Source organism: Drosophila gunungcola, assembly GCF_025200985.1.
Source record: "Drosophila gunungcola strain Sukarami chromosome 2L unlocalized genomic scaffold, Dgunungcola_SK_2 000037F, whole genome shotgun sequence".
In the NCBI taxonomy this organism is placed as follows: domain Eukaryota; kingdom Metazoa; phylum Arthropoda; class Insecta; order Diptera; family Drosophilidae; genus Drosophila; species Drosophila gunungcola.
In genome coordinates, this window is record NW_026453164.1 from 433,242 (window position 1) to 450,346 (window position 17,105).

A 17,105-nucleotide genomic window follows, 5' to 3' on the forward strand; every position below is an offset into this window, starting at 1 on the left:
AAGTCTCGCACACACACACGCACTGTCAGTCATGGGGTGAAAAAGAGGGGGGAGAAAGTTTTTTATTGCCGTCAGTTTTTATTGCCGGCCAGTGCACTGCCGCTCGTGTTTTACTTATTTAATTTCTCAGCTCAGTGTTCAGTGTTCAGCCCGCCGTGTCCATGTCCGTGTCCATGTCGCGGGGTGTTTGGCCAGGAGAAGGGACGACCACGACGGCGACGACCCAGCCCGGTAATTGACAGCGGAAGGAGCACGTGTGAGGTCATTGATATGGCGCTCTGGCCCGCTAATGTGTCTGCAAAACCCTCGACCCTCAACCCTCAACCCACGATCCCCGACCCGGCCCGCATTATGCCCAACACACAATGGCAATGCCAGGGAGACGAGAACGTGCCATAAATCCCAATCTGGAAGGTGGCAGTGCAGGCACTGCCATTCCAGTCAACAATCAGGCACATTACGCATACGCCCCGTTTGCAAGTCACAGATCACAATTCATCACTACAAACTGCTGAGCTCGCGAAAGGGCACTTTTTAACTAAGAATTTGAAAATATGTGTTTCTAAAGCACTTTCCTTCCTGCATTCATCATTACTAACAAACAAATTGGATTTTTTTTGTTAGTTAAAAAAAAACAATATATATAATAAGAGTGTGTTTTTTACGTACAATTTATTTTTCTAATGGTTACTTTATAATTTTTGGCAAAAGTTTTAAAACTTTAAATGCCCATAGTTTGTAAGCTTTTTGACGAATTTTACGATAAAATTTGGTGAAAACACTAAATCTTCGTTTTTTTCAACTTTAGGAAATAGAATAACATTTTCCAATATATTGTATTATTAAAATAGGAAAAAAAAAATTTCTTTTATATTTAAAAAAAAAAAAATTTCAACTTAGTAGAAAGGCAGTCCTTGATAAATTTTTGGTCCTTTGGAATAACAAATTTCTTTAATGATTACAAAATTGGGTTATTCACAGATGGTAAATATTTAATTTAATATATTTAATTTACTGCCTTATGGCTCATTAAAATCGACCCAGGTGCAGGGAGATGGGTGATTGGTTGGTGAAATACAATACACTTGACCCAGGCCCACGGCCTAGTCGCATTTTACTGCCTCCAACTTTGAGTTTAAAGCGAGAAATAAAAGAAAATTTATTGCACTCGTGCAATTATTGCAAACCAAAGCAATAACCTCAGTCCCATGTGCTTGACATTGCCTCCGGGCAAGCGTTTCACGCCTCGCCAACTTGTTGGCCTGCCTCTTTGGGCCTCGAGCCTGACTGAAATTCCATTTTTATTGAGCTCGACACTTAACTTTATTAATTTTCCAACCAATGACGATTGCGGGGTGCGTATGGTGCGGAGCCCGTGCTTTGGTAATCCATTACCGCAGGTGCCGTAAAAATGCTTAGTTTACGATTTGCGATTAACGAGAAACAAGTGCGCCATAAAACTCACGGAGTCACAGGACTTTCTTCCCTTCTTTTGTTTAGACCTCCTCTTCGATTCTCTGGCTGGCATCTGGCCATTGTTCGATTAATTTCAATAAAACAAATCGAAATTTTAACAGCCAGACACACAGTTGACAGTCCTCTGCAGCTTAGCAGCGGACATAAAAATCCTTGTAGCAGCAACAAATTCCAGCTCCGAAATTGACACTAAATCTCGTCGAGTTTCGTTCGTTTAATTAAAACTTGCGACTCTTGAGTCAACTTTTACGAGTTTCCGCTCAGGTTCTGTCGCCGCCAGGGAAATTCTACCACTTCCCTCTAACCAAAATTAGGCTGACAAATTATGCAAAAAGCATAAGTGCAAAAACGCGGCCCACTTAATCACTCAACTTCCACTTCCTGGGCCATCTTTTCGTGTTCCTGCAAAGCGTCAGCCAAAAGAAATTAAAGTGAAGTATGCCCAAAAACTTTGGCTGCCTTTCAAATGGCTCTCGGTTGGTGTCTCCAGTTCAGTTGCTCCACCGGATGGCGGCCAAGAACTAGACGGCATCGTTGAATGCCTATGCCAGCTTCGAAAGCACATAAATTTTAATAATTTATCCCATATTATTCCACTTAAGTCGTTTAGATTTTCATAATAAATTAATAACGACAAGCGTTGTGACCTTGCCGGAACCCCAAGTTTCGCCCCTGATTTATACAGGGTAAGAAAATTGAGTTTGAGTTGGTAACCAACACAAAGTTCTTAAAAAACATATCTTTGAGGCATAGGACCATTTTTACTTTCCCATAAACAAAATAACATTGAAATAAACTATTGATATTATTTTAGTTTTACGAGAAAACTTTAAACTGGTAATATTATTTTGACCCCAAGTAGAGATTGATTCATGAAAACAAACACCTCCTTGATTTAAAATAAAAATTTGTGCTTGTCTTATTTTAAAAACGTCTAATTATTTCTCGCAGTGCCCTCCAGGGGTCCATTTCTATGCCCATTTGAGTCCCATCAATGGCCAAAGCACAAAGTTCCAAGATTTCGACGGGGCGGAGCGACTATTAAAATGCCATGGCAACAACGGCGGCGGTGCAGACCAAAAAACAGAAATGATGCCGATGATGAGCGAAAGGCCTTGTCGCAGGAAATCCTGGGATTCAGGGCAACCACTGGGCCGCCGGATGTGCGTCTTCCCCTTCCGTTGCCACGCCCCCGCCCACACTCTATGACCACGTGCGTTGGGCGATGTTCGTGGCTTATTTATACGCTTAATTTGCGCCACAATTTTATTTACAAATTGTTGTTGTGGGCCGCACCCAGCGAGCGGCAAGGCCAAAAGTTGTCTTGTGGTCTTGGTCTCTGGGCTGTTGGTTGTTGGATTGTTGCCTGTGTTGGCTGTGTTGGCCCGACTGAGATTTGCGGCATTTCGGTTTATGAGACAAAGGCGAAAATTTATTGTTGCGAGGGGGTTGCGGCTAGAATTTATTGGCCACCACCGCCCCAGCGACAATAACACCCGGCTCAAGTGGTTCCCGTTTGGAGGTGCAACGCCTCGTTGATTAGCCTAAAGATTTCTTACTTAAAGAAGAAACAAAAATTGCGAGGCTTCACCGGAAAAGTCGACTATTAACAGCTCGTCAAAGGTGTTTACTTCCCACTAATCTTTTATACCCTTTCAGAGGGTATTATAATTTCACTCAAAAAATGGCAACGCAGTGAAGGATATATATTTTTGATGAATCGATATAGCCTTATCCGTCTGTCCGTCTGAATGTCTGTATCTCCCAGTTTTAAAGCAGTCTGAATTTTTCAAACGTATTTGTATTTTTTATTATTTTTGCCCAAGTCTATATTTTTTTATTGCCACTATCATTTCTCTTTATCAAATTCCGGCTGTTACAGCTAAAATTGAAGTCGAAATTGAGGAACTGGGAAAACACACACGGCAATCACCAAACGTTTTAATATAAAAGATGTGTGTGTGTTGGCCACTCGAATTGGATCTTCCTGGCCCATTCTCCGCTTGCATATTTACAACATTTATCAGGTTGCCTCCAGCTTCGGACTTGACTCAAGTGGTCAACTGGCTGCTTGACATGCCTCCCACTTTCACCGCCCTCCTTTCCCCTGTGGTGTTTTTCCAGTAGGATAAAGCCATCGAAGCTGTCATTATAGATTTTGCTATGATGGAAGGCCCGAACAAAAGTTGTTGATGTGCGTCTGTCTGGTTCTGTCTGTTCTGATGGCTGAGGAATACTATTTTATAGCATACCTTGTGCTGCAGTGCTAGACATGAAAACAGAGCGCTCAGATCAGGTATGTGTGTGTGTGTGGTTTCCACCTGGCATCTCTCCACCTTTCTCTACCCCGTTCTGTCATGCACTAAATATTGTGGTTGCCTGTGTGTCTTCCCCTTTTCATTACGTGCTCTTCTTGTATGTGTTCATTTGGCATCTCTTAAATTTGAATGGCTGCAAGTTGCCTGGCATGTTGCTGCCACTGTGTGTCGCTATCTTGGTATCTGTATCTTCCAGCAACACATCAGCATGCATCTGTGTCTGCGGAGCGTGTGTGTGAGTGTGAGTGTGTGTGTATGTGTGTGTGTGCCTGGTTTCAAGTACCATTGAATTGATTGATGTTTGATGCACTCAACCACAACGATATGCAGCAAACCGCAACGCAGCTGCGGCAGCTTCTTGCACAGCCTCCCCTGAAAGTCCCCCTCCGCCCCTTGTCACTGCGCATTTGAGTTGCATACTTTTTGGAGTGCCGCTGGCTGACAAGAGCACCGATAAAAAACCAGATCATATCTTGGCGATGTGTAAATAAAATCAAACGCATATTTGTTTTAATTATTTATGCTACCTTTATGTGGAATACTATTGTTATTACCATTATATTATTATAAACTGTAAGTTACATAAATACTCTCGAAAATTTGGTCCAAAATTTGGAAATATATATGCCGTAATAAGCTGAAATAAAAAAGGTCCATGTTCGAATTCTACTGCCTTTTTAAGTTATTTTGATTTTTTCCGCTACAAAGATCTGAATATAGCCATTGAAGAATATTAAATTAATCCCCATGAAAGTACGTTTCACAATATATAAAAATCATTAAAATTGATTAGATATGATCTAAATTTCTTTCTGTGTAGGGCCTGCTCTTACTGCAAATGCAAATGCGAATGAATTTTTGAAGTTGTTCGCCGTCGTCGAAGTTGAGCACATTTATGAGTAACACAGCGGTCCTGTGAACCGATATTCCGAGTGCAGTAATCTGACCGCACATAAATTCTCGCCCAGTTTCCTATACACAATTCGCACATAATACTTTATATTTTGCAGAAGGGAAGAGGGAGAAATTGGGGATTGTCCGAGAACTGTATCGAATAATAAATGTGCAAAAACGTTTTGATTTACACCACGACTACGCTTTTTTAATCATATTTAAATAAATTAAACATTTATTATAGAAATGCAGCCATAAATAAATTGAGTAAATACACGGAAAAGCGAGAAAAACATAAAGCTGGAGCAGTGTTCTGCGTTCTCTGGGCAAGTTGTTTGTTATGGATATAAAATTGCCCATCAGTGGCCGCTTAGCCGCAGATGCCATGAAATTGAATTGGCGGCAAACAAAAGCGCAGTACAACCACATGCGGAATACTCTACAACAGGCCCAATTTATCATTAAATATTTGAAAGTGTGGCACACAGATTTAAACCGAGGGCTCATACTTTTTAGCTCCCTTTCTAGGGTATTCACTAACGGGCTGCTTTTTATACACTTTTTTAGTTCGTTTCATTCAAATGACATTTGGTTAAGCATTAAATTGATTTCCATGACTTGTTTACTCAAGGCTTAACCAGGACGTTTCCCAACCACCCATTTCATTTACATAATTGCCACCTAGCTGTTGAAATTAACCGCATTTATCACAAATCGCAATGGAGCGTTGGGGAAAAAAATATGCCAATGTCGCTGGGCACTCAGCGATGCCACTTTCAAGTTGGCAACTTTTTGCCGCCTTTCTGCCGAGTGCAATGTGCACAACTATTTTCACATTTTGCACTTCCGCTATAAATTCAGGAATTTATGGTGCGTATCACTCGCTTGAATGTTTTACATGCAGTTCTTGGCCTGCTCCGTAACGACTTAGCTTACAAGAAGGCAGACATGGAACACTCTACAAAAGTAAGACCTTAGTGACGAAAAAAAACTTGAGAAAATTTAAAGGGCGATCACCATTTCTCAAAGAGAACAATATTGTCTTAGTTCAACTAAATAAACTGATACAAAAAATAATTTAAATGTTTTTGTATTGAATTCGAACTTATATGAATATCATCAAATCATCTAATATTTTCATTAGATTTACATAATGTTATATGAGCATTTGATATTATTTTCTTGTTTAATCTTATACGAATTTTATAATAAATCAAAATATAAATTTTAAACAATCGTTTAAAAATTGTAAATCTAATAATTACTATTTTTGCAGTTTTCAAGCCCTTAGAGTGGTAAAAATCCCTTTAGATTTGGGTTAGGGCAGCTCAAGAGTTATGCGTCTCCAACTGAAGCTGAAAAACTTCACAACTTGAAGTTTTTGGCCACAAGTAGAGAGAAAAATCGCAAGAAAAAGGACTCAGAACCGTCTGCCTCTCATTGGCGCGTAGTTTTGCCTGGATAAAATATGAAAGCCTTGCCTGGCATGTTGGCTCCGTTTAATGAGCTCTACGCAGTAGAAGTTGCTTTAGAAACGGGGCAAGTCCCGCCCGAATCGCAGTTGGGACAAGTTTAAGCCACAGATGGCTTGGCGACGCGTCGCTGCAGCTGACTGCTCCTCAATTCGCTGCCGCATTGCGATTTGCGCTAATTCACGTGTTTCCGCTTGCTCGACTTCGGGTTGCACTGCCCTTCAAAGTCTGGATCCTTTTGGCCTTTTCCTATTCTTTATTGCCACATTATTACACAGACAAAAACTAGGCTAGAATAATCCAGTCAAAAGAAACTAATTAATCAAGTCATTTTTTTTAATGGCAACTGTAACCCAATATCAAAAGTTAAAAAATCGTATTTACTGTTTTCATGTAGCTATTTAAGAAATATTTATTAAAGAATTACAGACTTAAAAAGTTTTAGCCTTTTTACAATGTTTTAAATTTAATTTAGAAATATTTATACACCACTTTTTAAAAGTGTTTCTCATTTGATGTCCCGGAAGAAAATCGTGCAGTTCAAGGGTATTTCTAAGTCTTGAAAACAATTTTATATATATTTGGGAAATATTTATTAAATACTTTTTCAAAATCTTGTTCATTTAAAGTTTCTAGGCCGTGTCTTGGGCTCATTAATATTGTAACTATTTGGATTTTTTTACAACTTTTTACTTAAAGTTCAGGAGCAAAATTGTATCTAAGAAGTACTTATTAAACCATTGAATAAATCCAAGTTCAGAAATAAAATAGGTAAGCTCAAGAAAGATTTCTAATAAATATCAAAAGCTTTTCTCCCAGTGTAAAGGTTCTTTCGCAGGTTTTGTGGCTGGTCAAGGACTCACTTGCAGAGATGCTGCGACATACGCTGAAATTGTAGCAGCGGTCGCGGCTTAGCGCTTCGTAACTCCCCTTCAGTTACTGCATTTCCCCTTCTCTGTTCACTGTTCACCTGGGCAGGTGGAAAAGTTTAGAGCTGTTGCCACGGTTGTGATTTCAGCCAAGTTGCAATGAATTACACCAACTTGCCAGCGGATTGAAGTACGCAATGCAGCAGAAGAAGATGGAACAACAGTTGTCGGCCCTGAATCCCCAGTTTATTATTCCCAACATTTCAAACACAATTGCGAAAACTTTGTGGATTTGCACTGGCTCTATGCGAAAGACATTTAACGAGCTGTCTCTAGATTTTGAGTAGCGTATCAATGGCTGTCCAAGTTGCAAAACTTTTCCAGCAGATCGAATTTGCCTCAACTGTTTGACCCTTATTTTCACAAAAGGCCATTCAGCTCCTTCCACATCATTTCCAACTGCATCTGCATTTGCATCTTCTTCGGCATCATTATTTATCCGAAATTTGCTTACAAGGTGCTTACAATTTTTCCAAATATGCCAGCCAGAACAGACAGAAATAGCCACACTCAAAGTGTTATTAGTTGGCCAGAAGGATGGCAACGGGAGGGGAACTCTGACAGCCAATGCATCGATAACAACACAAAAAAGTGGATAAGATGCACTGAGATGAAATTTTCACGTCTTGCTATTTACTGTTTCTAATGCAATTTCAGCATAAGCTTACTAACGATTAAAGAGTAACCTTTTTGTATTCTAAAACTACATTTAATTAAAGTTTAAATAATCAAAAATATACAAATAATATGGCGAAGCAGTTAAAAAATGTACTATAAAGGTTTTCTACTTCGTTGTTATAAGTAAAAAAGGTTTAAACTCAAAATAAAGTTCTAAATAGTGATTATTTCATATTATACTTTCAAGATGATATAAGCTATGTTTTTCGGAATTTAAGATAACAAATATCAAAAAGCAAATAAACAAAGCGATGTTTTTTAATATTTTTGGCCCCCACTAAAGTTTTGAATTACCTATATTCTATACATATATATTTTATATTTTTTTCAGTGCACCCAAGCAAAAGCATTTGCATGGCAGCATTTGAATCATATAAAAAATGAATTGCCATTGCCTTGGCGGGTCGAGCAGTATCCATTTGATTTCATTTGCTTGCGGTTCTGGCACCTGGATGGCCATCGATTTGAGTGCTTCCTGCTGCTCCCCGATCCCCAATCGTCTCACCGATTTTATTCACCCGCCAAGTGGACGCTAGACACTTTAAAGTGGCTTAAAGTCTCCGAGGTATTAGCAATCAACTCCTGATGAATTGCCAGGCGATTGCGATGTGGGAAACGTCGATACAGCTGCAGCTGCGAATACAGATGCGCAATCGGATGTCGATGCAGCGATATATTGAAATTCCGGCGCGGTTGGAGCTGTCGAGTCCTGCGGTTCAACAACACTGAAGGATGCGCACATCCACTTTGCCAAAAAAAAAAAGGAAAGAAAAATAAACAAAATTAACGGCGTTTGCCGCTGCTCCTTTTCCTGCGCCAGCATGCCAGTGCGTTTTTGGTCCCGGCCGGGGCTTTTGGTCATTAGAAGTGACAGTGCCGCAAAGCCACGCATTGGGCCCCTCCTATTTCCACTCCAGCCATGTCACAGTGAATGGTCAGCGGCCCGTTGTCCCCCATCGGTCATTTGTCGTGCCTCAGTTTTTGGCCTGAGTTCAATTTTCTGGTCATGCACATGGCAGCCGTTGCACAGGCTACGTCGAAATTTGTTCATTAGGCACGCACACACACATGGCTGCCTGCCTTTCCGCCCCTCTGCCACGCCCCCTTGCAGCAGGCTGACCTGGCGATGGTGACTAGAATTGTTCCACAGAGAGGCAGACGCGCACAGCCGGGATCCGCAATGTAATCAACGAAATCGCTCGAATCGCCAGAAATCGGCGTTTTGTCTAGGACGCAGCCACAGCAGCGGCAGCAGAAACAATAGAAAAACAACGAGCAGACAGCGGATCCGGAATCCGGAATCCGGGACCAGGTCCGGACCTGAATCCGTACCCGCCTGAGGCAACACGAGTGGAAAAACAAGAGAGGAGGGCTAAGATCGTGGAAGCGACTCGCGGAATACCCTTAATTGTTTTTAAAGTTGTTTATAAACGATGCCACGGCCACTGTTCTTAATGTCTATTTAGGATAATACTTATTTAAAAATTTTAAAGATTTTTAAAAGGAGTAAAGTTAGTTACAAACAAAAAGTATATTTGGGATAATGCTTTATTAAATATTTTAAAGATTTTTTAAGGCATAAAGCTGGCTATAAACGATGCAGCCGCCACTTCGAAACTTTTTTAGCATAATACTTTGTTAAACGATGAAGCGGTCAGTATGCGTCTTCTTTACGGGTGCAACGTAAGCACTTAATGTCCAATTAATATTAATAAATATGTATTATTATTTATTAATCTTTGTAGACATTCAATGGCAAGACTGCCAATTCAGAAATATATTTCCCTAAATTAAAATCATAATACCTTGAACAAGGGTATAAACAATCAGGGCGGCTGCTACTGTTGCTCTTGCAACTGCAACTGCGGCCATTAACGGTAATTCCGGCAGCGCTTTTAATTGCGCATACAAAGAGGCAATAGCATGGAAAATGAGTTGCGGCCCAGGATTTTGAACCAGCGATTTTGCACCAGGACCCGAAATCAACAGATTATGATTTCCGGCCAAAGATGGAGGTTCTGCAGCTTCAATTGCTGACATGGCAAAGTAGGAAATACTTTTAAACGAATGCTTAACAATATCCACAAGCCATATAATAGATTTTATTTAAATCAACTGTAATAATTTTTCAATAAAACACAAATTAATTTGGGTTGTCAAAAAATTGTTTAGAACGATTGATTTTGTTATGACGCAAACTTAAAACCAAATAATACGAATGCATTAGAACCACTAAATATGTATGTATGTTAAAATTGAAATTTGTAGTCCCATTAAAGCTAATCACGTTTGCAATACATCATGCTAAATTAAAACAAACATTATTGACTTGATAATTTCCTTTTAATCTTCCATATATCATATGCAACAGTCTGAGCACGAATTGTTCAGTCTGTTCATCAAGGCAGACACTTTCAATAAACTGCAGACTAATTCGTGCAATTACGATTTTGGTGGCCTGCCAAGGGACCCAGAACTAAACAAAAGTCGCATAAAAAGAAATGTGAGATTGTACGGTTCGAGGGGTGTGTGTGTGTGTGTGTGTGTGTGCATGGCAATGTAATGAAAAACTCATAACCTGTGGCTTTTTGTCATGCGGTCACACGCACAGACAGACAGAAATCCATGGCAGGACACGCAATCCTGCCAAGGATGTGCGGAGTGTGGATGGTGGATAAGAAGCCAAAGCATACGGAGAACTTTTCCTTTGGCCTTTTGCCTTCGGCTTCAGTTCATGTTTCCCCGCCCCGCCGTTCGTTACTGTTTCTGTTTCACATTTCATTGCCAACTTTGAGAGGTCCCCAAACGAGTTCAGTCGAAATTGAAACCCAAAACCCAACCAAACCCAACCAAACCAAGCAAGCCACCCACCACGATTCCACTTTGACATACTGAAAACGCAACGAAAACTTCTGTGCGGCGCTGACAACTAAATTCGATATCGATTTGATTTAGTTAAACGCTGAAACATCTCCTCAACGGCCCGTCGACGGGAAAAGGAGCACACACTTTCCCCCAAATCGCCTTGGGCAATGAAATTCCGCATGATTGTCGCCTTATGCTGTGAAAATAAACAAACAAAACGGACTCAGGCCTAAAGCAAATAGTAGGACACTCCGATAAGCAACTGCGATTGAAATTGAAACAGGGTTTCGGCTGTGGAAACACTGGCGGGAAAAAAGTGTTGGAACTTACATTGTACATTAATATTCTTATATAATATATTAATATTTTTCTCATTATTTATTTTATTTAAATAATGTTTATGTTAAAGAAAATTATTAAAAATAGCAAATGGTGATAGACTTTGCTTTGGTACAGTTTTAGGAAAGCACCTCCTTAACTTTAAATTGTAAAAGATATATATGGAAACAAACAGATCAATGATTTCATAGATATAAATATTCAACAAGCATTGAGTATTTTCATACCAACAATTTTATTATTTTAGTTATTTAATTAAAATCGATTTTTCCCAAACCCAAGCTTAAAATATTTTTGCTGAGTAATTATTAGTAATATTTTAAACAGTTTTATGGAAGCTTCAAATTCATTATTATCTTCAAAGAACTACAAGTACCTATTATTGCTATTTTGTCTAACAAGTTAAATGCTTATGATAGGCAATTATTACTCTCAAGACTAAAATATAACAAATTCAATATGTTTTTGAGTCAATATAAACCTACTGAGAAGTTTGACCGAATTTTCTTGTTTTGTCATTGTAAATCGGACTTTCAAGACGTTTTCCAAGTGTAGCATTGATAACTGACATTGGTTTTGGGGTGTTGGACTAGTAGACCATCAGCTTAGGCGCGCGAAAATGACTCGAGGGTTAATGGAGTGGAGTGAAAGAGAAGCTGAAGCTCCTTTGATGACCCGCCCGATAGCCGCACAGTTGAGATGGCAGGCGTGGCCGCAGAAGAGGCGTGTTTCTGATTCTGAAGCTGTCTGCCAACACACTCTGCCGGTGTGTCTGTGTCTGTGTGTGTGCGTGTGTGGCAGTGGTCGTATGCAAATTAGTGCAGCTCCTGCATGTGGCCACAGGCATTACCCCGTTGGCTCATGTGAATTTCAAATGTGCGCCATGTTCCCACCCGAGACAGCTTCTACTACATACTACTTCTTGGACTGGCTTCTGCCTTTACTTCTGAGGCAGAATGGATTAAGTTGCTGGCCGCAAAAGATGCGGGGAATATGGGGTCAACTCCTGGACTAGAGAGAGATCCCTTTATCTGGCATTTTTATCTACATTTCTTTCACATTTTCAACGACTGCATCATAAACAAGGAGTGTGCGGCAACAAAGCGAACATGAGAACAGAGCCAAAAATTAACATAGAACAGTTGCACACATGGGCAGTACTCCCACAGGACGACCATGTGGCCGCAAACGTTTTGGCCAGAAAACAGCAGGAGGAGAAAGCAAAAGGGAGAAAGCCAACAGACGCCATCAAGCGAATTAAAACCAAATCACTTACAAGCGGCCAAAAGTGTTAACGTGTAAATTTCCATTTACCAAGATCGAAGCACTCTGATAGCAGGCAGACACTATAAACATGCTGAGGGCGGGGCAGGTAGCAAAACAGTGGAGGGGAAGGGGAAGGGAAAGGGGAAGGGGCTTACCCTCTGAGTGGGAGTTAAAAATAAAACTAGTGGCCAGGCTCAGAGCGCTTGGCCAAATGGATATTTAGAGGTGGAAGTAATCTTGATGGACAGAGAACAAAAATTATATGATGATTAATTTAATTTATTGTAATATCATTTCGAATATATAAAATCTATTAGATATGATATAGATTCGTAGTCATAAATGTATTGAATTTAAATAATAAAATTATATGTTCAAGGATAAAATATCAATAAGATATGATTATAATCATAATCAATTCGTTTTGGTTTTAAATATAATGTCAACATCGATTAGACATGTTTGTATGTTCCAAAATATAAAACTGATTTTTTTCGAGGATTTAATATCAATAAGAAATGATTGGTTTTATTCTTTATATTCTTATTAAATACCAAAAAAATATGTGAGATTTGCCTTAAGCTCTTATGGTTTTGTAGCTTTTCGATATGGAAAGTCTTTTAAACCTCACAGAAATGTTGATATTATTATCTTATTAATATGTAAATATTTAACCTGTGAATATTAAATAGTATTTTTGTTTTCTGTGTATTTGTGTTTCTTAGAAGGGCAAAGGCAAAGGGGGCGGGGCAGGATAGGGGGAACAGTTAAGGCGCACACATACATTTACATGCATAAATAAGTACGGAGCCCAGGACTTCTTAACTCAATGAATTCTCCTGCAATTTCGTAAATTAACACTTTGGACGTGGGCGAAGGATTCGAGCTGTGAAAATCACACAGGTCGGTTGCAAAAAGGGGGAGGGGGGGAAGAATTGGGTAGCATAGACATTCTCGCACTTACTTCCGAGTCATTGGAGCTATATCGCTCCCTCTCTTTCTCTGTGTGTGTGTGTGTGTGAGTTGCTCAGTTGCCAAAAAGTCTACAACAGCGGAAACAATCTGTTCACTGCGCGTCGAGGCAGCAGCCATAAACAGTAAACCACCCCCTTGGAAAATCCCCCAAACTCACCCACTTCCACCCTCTTTGGCAATTCTTTCCGTTTTGAATTTGCATTTTCTGTGAAATTGATATTTTTATACTAGCTTTCATGCCACTGTATATATATCGGGTACCCAAAAGGGCGACTAGAAAAATCGTGGGGCGAAAAGAGTGGCTATATGGACTAGTTCTCGATCAGATATATTTTAAGCATTCATTTTTACTGTTTGATATTTAAGCAGCAGAAAATTCAATACATGTAATAACTCGTCATTTTACTTCTCGCCAAAAACTTAGCTCATTATCATTAGTTTTAAGAAAATTTTCTGAGTTCAAGGACTAGTGGACTACACATGTCCTTAAGATTAAGCAAACCATGTGTATTTAGAAAAAATAAACGTTAAATGCGTTTAAAAGTGAGCTGCGAACATACAGAGGCGGTTTCCCGTTTAAAAGTGACGAATCCTGCTCATATTGGCACTTCGATGCGGCCCCACCTCCTTCTCCTCTGCCCCTGGCATCTGCAGGGATTCGCATTGAATCGCATCAATGTCCTGGCCGAGAACCCCCTTTTTCCTCCACTACGCCCCTGTCGCCTGATATCGAAATCTGTTTTATCAGCCCGTCGTTATTGCTTTTGTTGCTGTGTGACTGCTGTGAATCGGGGGCATACCACGCCTCTTCACTCGTACATAAATTTATTCGCGATTTTGTAATTCCCTTTTTGGTTATAAATTTCGCTACTGTTTCGGTTTCGGTTGAATGCATTGCATGCCCCACCACCCCTTAAACCCATCTACCCCTGTCACATCCCCGTGTGGTTGCAATCAGTTTATCACTTTATTTGTACACTGGTGTGGGTGAGTGTGTGTCTGCGTGTGTGTTTATTTGTTATATGCAAATAGGGGCAGGCGTAAAAGGGGGTTCTGGCTGCATATCGGCGGCACCTCTGACAGGGTTGCCCCAAAATAGGAAGGGGTTGGGAAAGCATCCCCGGCCATTGTGTGCGCCAAAAATTACGCCAGTCCAAGTCAATTTCGATTTTGAGATGTAACTTGCAGTGGCACATTCAAAGTCAATAAAGATGCGGTAAAGGATATAATATTTTGTATTATTCCTATCAAATTTCACTAATTAGAAACTGGTTTAAAAGTGTAGGTATCATAAATATGAGTTCATGAGTGCCTTGGTTAGGTTTTAGGTAATTTTAAAATATTTTTGGTTTATCTTTTCAATACCAAAGAATCATTGGTTCAAACATCGATTACAGCACTGACTGTACTAAAAATATTTTATTCTAACTCTTATTATTTAAAAAAAAAAAAGTCTGAAAAATCCAGATATGCAATGCATATAAAGCCGCTGGCCGGAGACCAATTTTCAGCGACAATTTATTAAGGTCCTCCACCTTCCGGTTTTCTTTTTCCTTAAGCGACCTCCCGCCCACTACCCCACTGCCCTCTTTCACTTTCGCTCAACTCACTCGAGAAATCTCGACGGGCTCCAAGATATTGTGTTAATTTGCTGCAGTCATGAGCCTTTGAGGTCGCGACTAGCAGCAACACAAATTTGTTGCCGTTTTAATTTTTCTGTCAGCTTGCGCTCGAGCGATTTCTTCGCACCGACGCCCCGCCACCACCCTTCTGACCCCTGACCTCCTCAACTTTGCATGCCACATGCGAGGACTTTTAATTGTTGCCGAGCTGCAAAGTGAAGGCAGCGGGCACAACTTAACAAGAACGCGTCCAGTTGAGGAGTCAGTGCATAAATTAGAAATTGGCGACCTGCACGGGCGCCCCTAAAGAGTTTTCCCCAACATCCTTCCCCTTACCCCCAGTTTTCCGCTCAACCCTTTTCGAGTGCCTCTTCACATGTGTTGTTGCGTTTTGCCACTTGGCGGGTTTTGTGTACACACAAATTACTGAAAACACAGCAACAAACACAGAAGGCTCCTCCCCCAAAATTTTCCACCCGTTTGCATGTCCTGCGCTGGGTTAACCGAAGAGTAAGCATTGTTAACAGGACTAGGCATAAATGGCACACCGGAAAAATAATAAAATACAATTATAGATGCAATTTATGGGAAAGAAGTGTTGGTAAATTCTCTATAAACTGTATCTTATTGAGAGAATGGTTCAGAAAAAAATTAATAATTATTATTAATAAGTTTTTTACTGTACTTTAAATTAAAAACATAATAAGGAAGTTTCTGGTACTAATAAAATTGTTTAATTTGTAGCAACTGATTGCTTGAATTTTTGTGCAGTGTAAGGCTGAACTTAATCACCCATCTCCCATTTTCGCTCTTTAGGGAACGGTTTACCTAGTTGGTTTAATTAATAAACACATTTTGATTAGCGTGTCAGCACCCGCCCTCTTCCGACCAAGCTTCATCCTCCCCATTTTCGCTTGCTTTTCCATCCCCCCATTTTGACCCATTCCAATCAGACATGACTTGACCTTCGACCTGACTTACTAACCCGATTCGCTATCCCCTATTATTTTGTTCCGTTTTATTTGCCATCATCATTAGTCACTCTCTTTTCTTCTCCTCTTCTCACTCATTCACTCACACTTGTGCGTATCCGTCTCCTCTTCCAATAGGAATCCCCGTTATTTGTTTTGCTGTCAGATTAAAGTCACTTGTTGATGTGCCCTCTTATTTATACATGAATGTACTTATTTGTATATGTACATTCCAATAGAAATCACTTTTAGTCTTTTTATTTTTTCGCAGTTGCTTTGCACTCACCTTCTTTTTCTTCATTTTCATCTCAGACGTCAGCGGTCATTTTAATATTGCCTGACATAATGTATTACATACACACATACATACATGTACAGTAGTGAATAAGCGTCATTGATAGTTTTTCTCCGATTAAAAGACAAATTATTACATCAAATTGGCAGATAATACCTTTAGGCAATGTTTGAAACTACGCGTTGTGTTTTTTAATTATTTTTGGGTCAGTAAATCACAATTATTTGCCTTTTTCACGGAGCTTAAATTTTTGCGTCTGAAATAAAGTACGCGTCGTAGCAGAATAGAAATAAGAAGAGACAACCGGTAAAGCGAAGCGAGAGATCAAGACATGTTGCTGAAGTTCTAGCAACATTCGAACTCGAAAATAATGGAGGCATTAAAAATGTCGTTAGAATTAAAAAAAATGGCTGAAATGTAAGGATCTATTGCATATTGGTTGCCTTAGTCCTAGTTCACACGGAAGAATTTCTAATTAGTGGCGCTTGTTTCGCTCCATAAACAAGCCTCATTTTGCACTCCTGATTTTGCAAAATTCTTTGCCTGCACCACATGTGCGAGCGAACTATTGTAATTGAAATTCCTGGTGAATTTTTGGCTTGTAATTTGATTTTAATGTGGGTCAAAGGGTTGCAAAAACACGCCTTAATACAAAGAAAAAAAAACATTAAAAAAATAGAGGCACACAAATGCACCGTAAATAAAATGTATCAAATAAGTTTTTTGATAGTAAATTCAATATGATATTTATTTTTTAGTTTAAAATTTTCTTCATTAATTTTTGGAGTAGTATTCAAAATTTTAATTTTAAACTCCAACTTAATTTATTTTAAAACCTTATAAAATGTTAATATATAAAATCGTTTTTAGAGCTTAACAAAGAGAATCAAATTAAAATATCTATTTTACTTAAACTCAAAATAGTTTGACTTCTGCATTAAAATAATGCTAATGACAACATTATCTACTACTGTTCTATTCAAAATAGTAAGAAAGTTGTATCGA

General features: G+C 39.4%; 1 long non-coding RNA gene across 1 annotated transcript in view; it reads right to left on the reverse strand.

The window, feature by feature from the left end:
• LOC128253519 (uncharacterized) overlaps nt 1–16,365 on the reverse strand; it is a 146,266-nt gene extending 129,901 nt beyond the window's left edge. Inside the window, exon 1 of the long non-coding RNA XR_008267465.1 lies at nt 16,092–16,365. This is a non-coding gene — a long non-coding RNA (uncharacterized LOC128253519). The remainder of the gene's footprint in view (nt 1–16,091) is intronic.
• Between the last annotated feature and the right edge of the window lie 740 nt (nt 16,366–17,105).